At 42.0% G+C, this 15,425-nt stretch overlaps 1 long non-coding RNA gene across 1 annotated transcript; it reads left to right on the forward strand.

The window, feature by feature from the left end:
• The first annotated feature begins 132 nt into the window (after positions 1 to 132).
• On the forward strand, positions 133 to 14,728 carry LOC122457446. Its single transcript, XR_006276964.1, has 3 exons — positions 133 to 284; positions 9,777 to 9,958; positions 11,380 to 14,728. It is a non-coding gene; the product is annotated as an uncharacterized LOC122457446 (long non-coding RNA).
• The last annotated feature ends 697 nt before the right edge of the window (positions 14,729 to 15,425 follow it).

Below are 15,425 nucleotides of genomic sequence, written 5' to 3' on the forward strand. Positions count from 1 at the left end.
AGCGCCCCCAGCAACACGCACCGGGCTTTCAGGCGCCGGAGGCTGCCGTCAGGCCGGTGCTTACGTAATGAGTCACCCCTAGCAAGGGCAGACGGGGCAGTCAGCGGGGGCTTTGTAAATACGGGCGCAGCAACAGAAAGACAAAGGACGCTCCCGGAGCTTCGCTCCTTGACGGCCAAGGAGAGCGCACGGGACATCAAGCAGGGGGAAGGAAACTGGGACCACCTAGTCAATATAATATTAACAAAGGGGAAGGAACACAAGCCACCCTAGCGGAAGAACAGGTGAGAGATGAGGTAGATAAGTTAGATACATTCAAGTTGGCAGCGCCTGATGAAGTTAACTGTAGAGTACTAGGAACTAGCTGAAGCAATGTTGGAACCGTTAGCCGTTATCGGTAGGTTTCAGAGTAGCAGCCGCATTAGTCTGTATCCGCAAAAAGAAAAGGAGGACTTGTGGCACCTTAGAGAGTAACACATTTATTTGAGCATAAGCTTCTTGAGCTACAGCCCACTTCATCGGATCCATTATCAGTAAGAATTCATGGAGGATAGGCAAGATCCCAGAAAACCAGTGAAGGGCACACATAATACCCTATCTTTAAAAATAGGGACAGAGGCCCAGAGGAATTATAGACCAATCAGCCTAACTTTGATATCAGGAAAGATACTGGAACAAATTATAAACAAGCACTTTGAATGCCCTTAGATGATAATAGGGTTATAAGGAATAGTGAACATGGATTTGTCAAGGGCAAATCATGACAAACAACCTTATTTCCTTCTTCGGCAGGAAGTGGCTAGATGGAAGCTGGAATCATGATATATCTTTATTTTAGTAAAGCTTTTGATACAGTTCCAGATGATACTCTCATAAGCAAACTAAGGCAATGTGGTCTAGATGACAATACTATAAGGTGGATGCCTAAAAAGTTGAAAGACCATCCTTAAAGAGTAGTGGATCAATAGCTCAGTCAAACTGGGAGGAAGTATCTAGAGTGGGGTTCCATAGGGATCTATCACTGTTCAATATTTTCATTAACAGCTTGTCTAATGGAATAGAGAGTATGCTTATAACATTTATGAATGACACCAAGCTGGGAGAGGTTGCTAGCACGTTAGAGGACAGGATTAGAGTTCAAAACAACTTTGACAAATTACAGAAATGGTTTGAAATTAACAAAATGAAATTCAGTTAAGACAAGTGCAAAGTACTACACTTAGGAAGAAAAAATATCAGACAACTACAAAATGGGGGAAAACTGGATCTGAGGGTTACAATGGATCATAAATCAAATGAGAGTCAACGTTATGATGCAGTTGCGAAAAAGGTTAACATTCTGAGGTGTATTAACAGATGTAAGACGCAGGAGGTAACTGTCCTTGGCACTGCTGAGGCCTCACTAGAGTGCTCCGCAAGAATCTAGAGGACAGCAACAAACATTATAAAAGGTTTAGAAAACCTGACCTCAGAGGAAAAGGTTAAAATAAACTTGGCATGTTTAGTCTCGAGAAAAAGACTGGGGGGGGGGAACCTCACAACAGTCTTCAAATAGCTTAAGCTTATAAAGACGACAGCAATCAATTGTTCTCCGTGTTCACTGAAGGTAGGACAAGAAGTAATGGGCTTAATCTGCAGCAAGGGAGATTAAGGTTAGATATTAGGAAAAACTTCCAATTTATAAGGATAGTTAAGTACTGGAATATGCTTCCAAGGGAGGTTGTGGAATGTCTGTTGTTGGAAATTTTTGAGAACAGGTTAGACAAACACCTGTCAGGGATGGTCTAGGTTTACTTGGTTCTACCTCAGGGCAGGGGGCTGGACTAGATGACCTCTCAAGGTTCTTTCCAGCCCTGTATTTCTAAGATTTTCATGTGATATAGCTCTCCAGACCACCAGCAGTTTTTATAATGCAAGGAAAATGTCAGGCAATCTTAATATGAAGGTTGTTTCCAAATCCCCTATAATTTAAGTTTACATATTCCTTCTGCTCTCTTCTTTCTTAAAGAGTAGCTCCCAAGCTAATACAGCAGAGTATAAATATAGACCTCCATAATCTACAACTGCCAAGTAATATACCTGGTGGGATCCTAGAAACAATGCCTTAGAAACCTCCAGCATTAAGTAGGAAAGAACATATATTACCCTGCACCTTTATTTATTTATGTTCCAAAAACAACTTTCCATAACCTCAGAATAATCAAATATCACACTGTGTAATAGTCTGAGCATTTCTTGTGAACACCAGCAATAAAGACAAAAAAATGGTATATTAAAATACATGATTCAGTGTGCACTGCAGGATTATTATATCAAGAATGGAACAGATCCACTAGATCCATTTACCAATTTAATAAAATGAAAATTTTAAAAACCCAACAAAATATGGAAAACACAAAAACAAGAAACCTCTTAACATTAGACTTTGTGAGCTTCTTTTGTTTCCTTCTTTTTCCCCTCCCTGTGTCGTGTCAGGTTGTTTAACCTAGATTGTAAACTCCTCTAGGGAAGGACAGCATCTTTTATTTGTGTGCAAAATGCCACAGATGCTTATGATGCTGTTAGATAATAGAGGAAAATGTAGTCCGCTCCTCCTGTAGTGACATGATTGATTTCCCCCACAGGTGGTATTAAGTTGATCCTGCTATATACTTGAGCGTATATAGCCAGTCGCAGTAGTGTGTGTTAATTAATGCTTTTGTCTCTGGTCTTTATTTTTAAATGAATGAAATTTTATGTACTAAAATAGCAAAATCATGCTTCAATAAACTTAAGTGCACTGAACTTTAATTGCATAACTGATACCTTTGTTGATACATGCAGTTGCATTCAGAATTTCTAATCCCCACCCCAATCCCATTAGTTACTTATCAGATTTTGGAGGATTTTAATAAATTTTCCATTACCATGATTATTGATAGCATGATATTTTTCATAGCAGTCAACGAATCAGGTTCTCTCTCATACAGATTGCTTGTTAAGAACTATATTTTCCTGTTCTTGTTTAGATCTCTTAATTTTATAAATACTAATCATCATCTTTCAAAAAGGGAGATGGTAGAGAAAAAGATGTTTGATCCTCTCAGTGGTATTTATCTCTGTAAAGCTTGTTTGGGTTACAATTCTTATGAAGGATGCTTAAATAAGGCCCCGATCCTGCGAACATTTGCATATATGTGTAACCTTATGCATGCGAGTACTGGTGTAATTGATTTCAATGGGACTACTTGTAGTGTGTAAAGCTAAGCATGCATGAAGTCTGCAGGATCTGGGTGTAAAGCTATTAGTGAGTGTATGTTGTACAAGTATTAACTGCCCTGAAGGGGAATGGCAATGAACTATTACATCAAAGAGTAACATGTTTTGCTGCTATTGCCCCGAATCAATATTTCTTATCCCCTAGATGTTTCACACAGAACAGAGTGGACTGTTTTTAATCATACTCACAGAAATGTAGGGCTGGAAGGGACCTCAGGACTGTGGCAGGACCAAATAAACCTAGACCATCAGTGCCAGTTGTTTGCTCAGCCTCCAATGATAGGGATTCCACAACCTCCCTTGGAAGCCTACTCCAGTGTTTAACTATTCCTATAGTTAGAAAATTTTTCCCTCATATCTAACCTAAATCTCCCTTGCTGAAGACTACCACTTGCCCTACCTTCAGTGGACAAAGAGAACAACTGATTACCATTCTCTTTATAACCTCCCTTAAGATATTTGAAGACTTATCAGGTTCCTTCCCTCCCCAAGTCTTCCAACACTAACATATATTCTGACATCAACAACACTCCTGTTAATACACCCCAGAATATTAGCGTTTTTCGCAACTGCATCGCATTGTTAACTCACATTCAATTTGTGATCCATTATAACCCCCAGATCCTTCTGAGCAGTATTTCTGCTTAGCCAGTTGTTCCCCATTTTGTAGTTGTGCATTTGATTTTTTTTTCTTCTTAAGTGAAGAGCTTCGTACTTGTCTTTACTAAATTTCATCTTGTTGATTTCAGACCTATTCTCCAATTTGTCAACGTTGTTTGGAATTCTAATTGTGGTGTCATTCACAAATGTAATAAGCATATGCTCCACTCCAGTATCCAAGTTGTTAGTGAAAATACTGAACAGTACCAGACCTGAACAGACCCCTGTGGAACACCACTAGATACATCCTTCTAAGTTTGACAGTGAACCATTGATCACTACTCTAAGTACGTTTTTTCAACCTTTTGTGCACCCACCTTATAAATAATTTCATCTAGGCCACCTTTCCCTAGTTTGCTTATGATAATGGCATGTGGGAGTGTGACAAAAGCTTTCTTGGCCCCTATTCACTACGCCAGTCACCCTCTTGGAGAAGGAAATAAGGTTATTTGGAACAATTTGTTCTTCACAAATCCATGCTGACTATTCTTTATAATTCTATTAAAGAATCAGTTTGTAAGCACATAGAGGATAATAATTTATTCCAGTATCTTTCCTGGTATCGAAGTTAGGCTGACTGGTCTATAATTCTCCAGGTTGCTTTGTCCCCATTTTACAAGATAGGACTAGAGAAGGGCAAACTTAATACCTCTGGGACCTCAGCTATCCTCTGAGTTCCTCAAAGATAATGGCTAATGGTTCTGAAATTGCTTCAGCTACTGCCTTAAGTACACTAGGGTTAATTTCATCAGGTGATGCCAACCTGAATATATCTAACTTATCTTAATATTCTTTAACCTGGTCTATCCCTGTTTTGACTTGTGTTTCTTCCCCCTTGCTAATAGTGTGTTTAAACATCTCAATTTACCTTTTTAGTGAAGACTGAAGCAAAATAGCAAGTTAACCTAATGCAGAAATACGGAAACGAAGTTAGAATGTTAGAACCTGGCAGGCAGGAGTATCATACAACACTCAGAAGCTGTTTAGTGGTTTGTTTGTATTGTTGTCCCTTTCGGACCAAGTGGTTAGCTCATATTTGGGGCCTTATAGCATTGTTTCTGTTAGTATAAATTGATGATACAATTTAGGTATTTCTTTGGTATAATACTATTTAAAAGGAACGCACATGTAGTCTTTTTTCCCTGACCACAGCAGAAACAAACAGCAGCAAGTTTCCCTACTCGCTATTTCCAAGTCTGCCTTTCCAGTCAGTTCTTTACTCAAGGTGTGTGTCTGCTTTCACAGGGCCATGTTCACAATTGCTTCTCTCACTAGTCTGCTGGTTTTCTGCCTCTCTCTCTCACTCTCTCTCTCACACACACACACACACACACACACACACACACACACACACACTTTGCCAAACAAAACCCTAGCGCCTGCCTTTGTCATCAGTCCCAGAGATACCCCTCAGACTGCACAGCTTAGAGCAATAGCTTCCTATCATTTCCAGATTTTACTACATAAATGGGCATTTTTCTGGTTCTTCCATTTAGCCTGAAAGCACACCACTGGCTTTAACCAGGTCTATGATGATCTACCGATCAAAGACCTATTTGATGGCAGTCATTACCACCTTCGAGCATAACAATATCTCCATCTCAGCACTGCCCATCATCCCAATGGAATTTAAAATGACCCCACCATGGCTGACTTGTCCCAGACAAAGAAAAATAATTTAACAAATTAAAAAGTAATGCAAGCTTAAGTACTTGCATATTTACATGGTGTCTTTCTGTCAGGACACTTCACAACTCAAATCAATTGTTCTCCAATCCAAATTTCCATGGATCTTTCCACTCACTTCCCAGTCTTCTTTCAGCCAACCAGAAGAGGCCATATTCAATGGACTCTCCAAAGTATCCATCGTTTCTGTAGCATCTGCTAGTTGGGGGAGACTTCTCTCATTCTGTTCTAATGGGGAATTCATTACTCTCAAAGCTCTTCCAGCCTCAGCTTCCACAGCTACACCCTCAGTTTCTGGGAAGAGCCAAGCTAAGATTCTGCCCCTCTGATACTACTGAGATGGTCCTTATATTAACACCGCTCCCAGTCTGTACGCACTAGCACCTGTGTCCAATATGAAAGATTTGAAACAATCTGAAAACACAGGTAGGCTAAAACAGGAACAGACAAGAGCCCTCTTTCAACTCTGAAAATGCAAAGTCACTCTTCTGTTGACCACAGATGGTTTCCCTTCCTCACCCAACCTATGCAATGGTTTTACAATATTGACAAACCCACAAATAAACCTTCTATAATAGAAGCAGAACCCTATAAAACTATGTGGGTGTCTATACCCACTATTTGTGGGTGTCTCAGGAACTGGCCTGTTTTACACAACCTCAATTTCATTTTTGTCAGTGGAAATTCCTTCTTCGTTGACTGTGTGCCAAAGTGGGTTACCCAGAACTCCAATAGAAACTCTGGGGCTTCACTGGTTCTCCCTTATAGTTTTCTTCTATACCAGGAATTTACTAGTTCTACTGGTTCACATTTTGCAGCCCTGGTTCTCTTTTTGTGTATTTACTGTATCAGAAACATTCAGCAAGTTAACAGGAATCTGTTCCTCCCTCAGACCTACAAAAACCTTTGCAGTTAAAATTCCTCGAGACCATGGGTCTCAAAGCAGGTCTCAACAACTCTCATCATTTCCTTGCTGGAAAACTACCACAGCATGCAGCTGTTACTATGGCTATTGCCCCTGGAAATAGGGCTCTTGTTCACTGCAAATCAGTTACCTACAAATCATTTGTTTCACCTAGGCCACATCTAAAAATCCAATGTGTGGAAATTTCTTAAGACACCTTTCCTGACATTTATTATGCAGTTATTTGCCATAATGAACCCACACCAATGATTAGCATCTGCTATCTCTGCAATCCAGACCTGCTCAAATTTCAGAGGTCTAATTTTCATATTTTCCCCATATTTGGATAGGTGCACTTTCTCCAGTAACTGTCTCTATTTGAGATCAGTTAGGTGGTTCAATTTATAGTCTCTAAGGTGCCACAAGTACTCCTTTTCCTATTACCCTAGCATTAGCAGTATGTCTGGTCTAATAACTTGTGTTTGTGCCAGTGTCATCTGTTCCTGTGCACATCACAGATCCTAAAATGCATTCAACAGCCAAACTGCCATTGTTTTTTAATTTTCCTGATCCTAACAAAAATCTATGGGGATCCTTGTACCTCCAAGTTTACCCTCCTGCGCCAAGTTGGTGTCCCTCGTTTCCCAAAGTGGGTGAGAGACTTTCAATAGATACTTGTTATGCTCTGTTCTGGCTTGCCTTAAATTTATAATAATCTTTCTATGGCCAATTTTTTCACAGTACCAGCAATTAACTGAACCGCTTCTCAAATTTTTGCCAATCTACCTTGCTTTACAAACCAAATTTAAAATTCTCCCAACCATTCAAAACTGTCACAAACCAGATTGGAATCCCCTTTTCTGTCAGGTATATTAGACCCAGACCTGTATTTACAGGGCTCATGGGGATCAGTTTCCATCTTCCTCATTAGCAGTTGCTTCCTTTTCTGGTGGGCTCCTGCAAGGAAAGATTGACGTTCTCTTCTATACCAGGCAAATTTCTCAGCCACACAAAGTATTCTTTGCCTCCTTTCAGTGATCTTGAGCTGAAAGTCTAAGCCCAGTGCAAATCTGTAATTTGGTCCATTGTTAATTTAGCTTGGAAATCTTAGTCCTCATTGGCATCTGGATATACCAGGCACAACTCTTCATGTCCTATTCCAGTTGAGGTGGGGTCTGTTCCTACCCTCTTTTTCTAGCCCTTAGCTGTGCCTGGGTCAGCTCAGATTGATAGCTAGATTTTAGCTGCATATCAAGAGCTTATACCGTATCCTTGTCGTCCCCGCCCCCAATGGCTTTTGTATTACCTGAGCTTGAACAATCTAACCGCTCTGGGTTAGAAAAAGGGTATAAAACTGTTGTAAATTTCCTGTTTTACCCAAATTCTCAGTCTGGCCCAATTCCTAATCCAGACTGCTAATTTCCAATATAGTATGCAACCCTTTGAGCTCCTTCTCCAGGTGATTCTTTAGCTCCCTAAAGTCCTTGTTACAGCTGTATCTATTAACAAGCACGAAGTTGAGCAGATATTTCTTGGTCTCCCCTATTATGTGGAACATCTTTTGGTCCATGATAGTCAGTTTGTTGGTCACCTCATCTGTCCATCTTGCCTGTCTGCACTGGAAATTTTGTAGTATGACTTCCAGATCTGACTGAACACTTTCTGGCTGCTGCCCCAACAAAGATTTTATCTCTGACCACTAGTAGTCTAAGTCCTTTCTGGGAAGCCTTCAGATGTTGCTTACATTCCTTCTGTGAAGTCCTTATTTGAAGTTTTTTTTGGTCATCTTTGATTTCTGCAAGCATCTCCACCATTTGGGGGGCGGGATAGCTTAGTGGTTTGAACACTGGCCTGCTAAACCCAGGGTTGCGAGTTCAATCCTGGAGGGGGCCATTTCGGGATCTGGAGCAAAAAAAAAAAAAAAAATGGGGATTGGTCCTGCTTTGAGCAGGGGATTGGACCAGATGATCTCCTGAGGTCCCTTCCAACTCTGATATTCTATGGATTTGTTCCATCTTGGTTCAACAGGAGTACCAGCTCATAATTTCTCTCCTTTGTCACTCTTATCCCACTCCTGAAACCAGTTATGCCCCCTTTGGCCTGAAAGATTAGCCAATATTTAGGACCTTGCAGAGCAGTTTCCAATAGGAGGAGAAATTGGTGATATGGGTCAGGTATTTTCTTTAGTACAATCCTGTTTATTTGCAAAGAACATACACACAATCCTGTCTTCCTGAACACTACAGAAACAAACAATTGGCAATTCCTTTACTCCCTATTTCCTAGTCTCCCCCTCCAATCCATTCTAGAGCTCTGTCTTCATTCCAACAGAGCCATATTTCGACTGCTCCTCTCACTGACTGCTGGCTTTCTGCCTCTCACAGGCACACAGTTTACCAAACAACCACTAGCCCCTGCATTTGCTTACAGTCCAGGAAAAACACTCAGCTCATACAACTTAGCCCTGCTCAGGCTTTGTCATGTGACCCAGTGCCTTCAGCAGCAATTTCCTATTGTTTCTAGCTATCATTACATAAAGAGGAATTTCATTACTCCTTCCATTTACCCTGAAAGAACGGTGTTTAGCATACCCATTGGCTATAAAGAAGTCTGTGATTTTATAGCTCAAAGACTTGCTTCAGGCAACCATTAACGCCTCCCAGCATAACAATATACTACAGTGTAATAAAGAATTAGCACTGAAGCAAAAATGAGGTGTACAGGTGCATTAAGAGCTTGTCTACACAGGGAAACTGACTGACAGCTATAGCAGAATAGTTTCCCAGCCTAAACACTAAGGAAGGAAGGACTAAGCAACTGATGAAAGTTCTTCTTGTACAGTGATCAAGATCAATCCTGTGGTTCTGGGTGTTAATCAAAATGAACACAAATGTTTAATTTGCACATGCAAATTGGAGCCTAAGAAAAGAGACTGTATGGTAACTATTCTTTACGTAAAAAGAAAAGGAGTACTTGTGGCACCTTAGAGACTAACAAATTTATTAGAGCATAAGCTTTCGTGAGCTACAGCCCGATGAAGTGAGCTGTAGCTCACGAAAGCTTATGCTCTAATAAATTTGTTAGTCTCTAAGGTGCCACAAGTACTCCTTTTCTTTTTGCGAATACAGACTAACACGGCTGCTACTCTGAAACCTATTCTTTAGGTGGATGGAGATGCATATTCCACTCAGGAGTGCATGTGTCAAAAGACGGATCACTTTACCTCTCAGTACCCACAGGGATGACGTGTGCATCCTCTGGTTCCTAGGGCAATGCTGCTCCAACCTATCTCAGTTCCTTTGCACCAAATATCAAGAGTTGAGACTGATGCAGAGGGGATGGAGGATGGCTTTAAAAAGCCCGCTCCTAAGCGAACAGAGGAGCTAGCGAACAGGAGCAGCTAACAGGAGTTTCGTGAGGGAGTTCTCCAGGTAAAGGAGGACCCTTGGGGTAAGTTTGTTATCTGTAGTGTGTGTGTTTGTGGTGGCAAAATTTGCAGATGATACAAAATTGCTCAAGATAGTTAAGTCTCAGGCAGACAGTGAAGAGCTACAAAAGGAACTCACAAAACTGGTTGACATAAATGCAAAGTAATGCACATTGGAAAACATAATCCCATCTATACATATAAAATAATGGAGTCTAAACTGGCTGTTACTGCTCAAGAAAGAGATCTTGGGAGTCACTGTGGATAGTTCTCTGAAAACATCCACTCAATGTGCAGCAGGAGTCAAAAAAGCTCACAGAATGCTAGGAATCATTAAGAAAAGAATAGATAAGAGAAAGTATCATATTGTCTCTCTATATATAAATCCATGGTACGCCCACATCTTGAATACTGTGTGCAGATGTGGTCACTCCATCGCAAAAAAAGATATATTGGAATTGGAAAAGGTTCAGAAAAGGGCAACAAAAATTATGAGGGGTATGGAACGGCTGCCTTATGAGGAAAGGTAAAAAGCCTGGAACTTTTCAGCTTGGAAGAGATGACTAAGAGGAACTTGGGGGGAAGAGGGAGGAGATACGATAGGAAGTCTATAAAATCATGACTGGTGTGGAGAAAGTAAATAAGGAAGTGTTATTTACTCCTTCTCATAACACAAGAACTAGGGGTCACCAAATGAAATTAATAGGCAGCAGGTTTAAAACAAACTAAAGGAAGTATTTCTTTACACAACACATAGCCAACCTGTGGAACTCTTTGCCAGAGGATGTTGTGAAGGTCAAGACTATAACAGGGTTCAAAAAACTAGATAAATTCATGGAGGATAGGTCCACCAATGGCTATTAGCCAGGATGGACAGAAGCTGGGAATAGGTGACGGGATGGATCACTTGGTGATTCCCTGTTCTGTTCATTCCCTCTGGGGCACCTGGCATTGGCTACTGTTGGAAGACAGGATACTGGGCTAGATGGACCTTTGCTCTGACCCAGTATGGCCGTTCTTATGAATAGGTTGCTTAAAATGAAAGGCAGATATCTTAGGTAAGAATCTAGGGTGCAGTTTAAAGAGACCTTGTCTTTGAAAAACATTGTAAAGGGGGAGGGGTTCCATCTATTTCTTAGAAGGCCCCAAATTTCTCCCACTCTACAGGTTGATGGGATAGCCATTAAAAAGGCTGTCTTCATCGATAAGCGAAGCAAAGAACATGCTGCCATCAGTTCAAATGGAGGTCTTGTAAGACATCTAAGCATGAAATATAGAGCCCATGTTGGGGTGGGGTCCCTGACTTGGGCGTTTCCTCAAACCTTTAATAAATCTCAAAGACATAAGGTGAGCAAATATAGAAAATGCTTCTACTGAAGGATGAAAATGTATACTGTGGCCAAGTGAACCTTGATCAAGCTAACTGATAACCCTATCTTCTTAGGTCTAACAGGAAATCTAGGATAGCCGAGATAAGGAGATGGATACAAGCTGCTAGAGCTGACACGAAAAACTGAATCTCTTCCACTTCTGCAAGCAAGTGATTTGGGTTGACTTCTTTCTACTGTTCAGTAACACTGGTACTTCAGAACAGATAGGCTCTAACCCCACAAACCATCAAGGAACCATGCCCTGAGACAGAGGACCCCTAGCTTGGGTTGGTGCAAATGACATACATCTTGGGAGCAGAGATAGTAAATGATTGGAAGTTTGATTGCCAGGTAGATGGACAGATGAAGCAGGCAAGGATACTAAGCCTGTCTCAGTCAAGTCAGGACTATAAAGGATTACCCTGGCCTTGTCCTGTCTTATCTTGTTCATCATTCTCAGTATTAGGGGGAACGCATAGAATGGATCCTTCATCTGAGATAGTAGAAAGGCATCTCCCAGAGACTGATGGCACAGATCTCCTCTTGAGCAGAACAGATGACAGTTCTTGTTTCTGAAGATAGCAAAGAGATCTACCTCTGGAAATCCCCAAATTTGGACTATACCATGGATTTGAGAGGCCAATTCCCATTTGTAGGCTTATTGAGAGCATTGTCTGAAGTGTTCTGGGTGATATGGAGGTAGGCAGCTCAAATATGGATGTGATGGGTTATACACCAGCTCCACAGCTTTATTGCTTTGGCACAGGGAGGGGGATCTTGCTTCCCCCTTGCTTGTTGATATAGAACATGCAGGCTACATTGTCTGTCATGATCCTGATTGATTTGCCCAGATGAAGGGCAAAAAATGAAGGCAGGCATTCCTGACTACCCTGAGTTCCAAGAGGTTGATGTGGAAATTGGTCTCCTGAGGCAACCATTTGCCCTGAGCAAGTATTGAGGTGAACTCCCCATCCCAATAGGAATGCATCGGTTGTCACAGTGATTGTTGGATTTGGATGAAGGAATGCCTGCACCAACGGTGACTTGATCTTTTCACCAGTCTAAGGAGTTCTTTATGTGAAGAGGAATCAAGACCTGTTTGTCTACGCTGTTTCCAAACAGTGAGTAGATCTTTTTAAACCAAATTGTTGTCTGTACACAGCCCAGGAATCCCAGTATAGCCATTGCAGGGGCCCATATGGGAGAGAATGGCATCTAGGATTGGTCCCACCCATGGTGACGACCACAAGAATCTTCTCTGTGGCTGTCGAAGAGTGGGTTCTTCTATGGATGGATAGGGGAACCCTGCACAAGATGGACAAGACTGAAAGGTCTCCCTCCTCCTCAGGGGGCACCAGCAGAAAATGACGTTGAATCAGGAGGTACTGAAGAGTGATGGTACCTCAGGGACCCGTGTCACAATACCAAGAGGCATTCCATACCCCCAAGCAGTGGAGATTCCGGTTCATCTGCCACTGATAAGTCTTTCAAGTACCTAAATTACTGTGGAATTGTATGGAGGACTGGTACTTATGTAGTGGCATGCTTGGTTATCAAAGCAGACAGCACTGTAGATTTGGTTTGCACAGTACTGGGGCCCCAACTGGAGAGGTACCAATGACAGAGCTGAGTTCAATGGTTCCAATCTGGAAAAGTTCTTATCCCTACTTTCCTTGTTGCATGTAGATAGCACCGACAGCTTGGTCAGAGCCACGTTTGTTCTTAGATCTCTGGGACTTTCCTGTGCCAATGATTCCGGAGGAGTCTCATGTCTGTAGTACCAAGCTCAGAAGTTGAGGCTTCTGAGACCAATCGATTTAGCAGGGAACTAAGGTCTTTTGGAAGTAGGCTCCTTATGATGGGAGCCACCATTGTTGAGGTCTCTAAAGTCTTCCCCTTCCTAGGGGAGACCTTAGCCAAGATCAAAGGGGCTCTATATTTGCCTGGAGAAAGATGTCCAGCATGGGAGGGTGTCTCCTGACCTGACTCTGAAGCAGGACAAAGGGACTGCTCTATCTGCAGCAGCCTCAACTTGATCTCCTGGTTCTTTCTTCCTCTGGATTTGAGGGCCAGGCAGAAGTTATGCTACTGGGAAATGTGAGACTCTCCCAGGCAGCAGACACACAGTGTCTGGTGCATACTAGGATAGCCTCCCAGCAAGAGAAGCAGCATTTGAAACTTGGCAGAGACAAGCATGCCCTGCCAGGGAGGTAAGGCTCCCCAAATGGAGAGAGAAGAACAAAGTAAATCCTCTCACTTATCTACTAATTATAAGCTAATACTAAACTAACAAAAAAAGAAAAGCAGCCAAGATATGCTCAAGGCACACATGCTAAGGCTCCACCTCAGGCTGAGACAGTTGAGAAGGAACTGCGGGCAGTTTGCCTATGCAGCCCTGTATAGTCTTGGTGCATGGGCCAAATGGACACTACTAATGAAAAAATCTCTGATCAAGAGCACAAGAGGTGCATGTGCACCTGAAGTAGAGCACCCACAGTGATGCTACTCAAAGAACAATTAACATACAGATAAGTAACTCTTTTCTTCGGGTGGTTGTAGACATCATATTCCACTAACGTGATTTACAAGTCATATCAATAGGAAGTGGGCTAGGAATCTACTTAAAGAATGATGGCCTTCCCAATGTTTGTGTCTGATCTAGACGCAGCCATAATAGCATAGCAGCCCTTCAAATGTCCAATATCAAAATATAGTTGATAAATGCCATCAGTATCACTTGGGCCCCAGTTGAATGAGCCCATAACCTTTGTAGAGGTGTGGCCTAAGCTAGTGCATATACCATCATAATAGAAGAAGGGCCACTGTCTATGAAAAACTAAGTATATGGGGCTCTGCCATTAAGCGACAGCTCGCTTACTCATCTGGCATATGTGATAGCAACAAGAAAAGCTGTCTTTTGGCACAGGAAAGACAGAACAAGTTGACAGGGGTTCATATGGAGGACCCATAAAGACAGCCAGCACAGTATTACGGTCCCACAAAGAAACTGCTTCTTTCACCAGTGGAAAAAGAATGATTTCCTCACTACCAGGGAGTTTGAAAAAATTAACTTCTCTGAGGATGGAATGCTCAGATGGCCAATAAGTAGACCCTCAAGGAGCTGAGAGACAGGCCAGAGGATTGAAGGTGTAACAGATACTCCAAAGTGTCCTGAATGCAGGCTAACATTCGATGGATCCCTTGGGTCAGTGACCAAATAGAAAACGCTTCCACTTGGCAAAATAGGTAGCTCTTGTGCAAGGTTTTCTACTATTAAATAGCACTTTTCTAACAGCTTCTAAACAGCATTCCACCTCCTCATCTAGCCATACAGCATTCATATCGTGAGGTGCAGACTTGCTCAATGCTGGATGCCAAATTTGACCATGGTGCTGAGGCAATAGGTCAGGATAAAGAGGAAGAGAAATTATGGGTGGTGTGGGGGGAAAGCTAGTGACATACTCCGAGTAAGGAGGTCGGAGAACCAAAATTGTGTCTGCTGGGCTGGAGCAATGAGAATTAGTTTGGCATGATCTTGCTTCAGTTTGAGAATAATCTGAGGAATGAGCAGGATCAGGAAAAAGGCATACATCAGCACAGATCCCCAATTTAGATGTAAGGCATCAGTTAAGGAGCCTAGTCTGAGATTCACACAAGAGCAAAACTGATGGAACCCTTTTGTTGTCTCTTGCTGCAAACAGGCCTATAATTAATTGAGATGTCCCATTCTGTGAAGACGGACAGAATTGGTCTTCAGAGACCACTCATGATTATGGGATAAATTGCCGTTGAAGTGATTGGGCACGTGATTCTGGACCCACTCTCCCTGGAGCGGAGGACTGGAGAATATGCAGCAATTTAATTGATTCATAGATTCTAAGGCCAGAAGGGATATAAAGACTCAAATATTAAGGTCAGAAGGGACCATTATGATCATCTAGTCTGACCTCCTGCACAATGCAGGCCACAGAATCTCACTCACCCACTCCTGCAATAAACCTCTCACCTATGTCTGAGCTACTGAAGTCCTGAAGTCGTGAAATCATGGTTTAAAAACTTCAAGGTGCAGAGAATCCTCCAGCAAGTGACCTGTGCCCCATGCTACAGAGGGAGGCGAAAA

The sequence above is a fragment of the Dermochelys coriacea genome, chromosome 25 (assembly GCF_009764565.3).
Source record: "Dermochelys coriacea isolate rDerCor1 chromosome 25, rDerCor1.pri.v4, whole genome shotgun sequence".
NCBI lineage: Eukaryota > Metazoa > Chordata > Testudines > Dermochelyidae > Dermochelys > Dermochelys coriacea.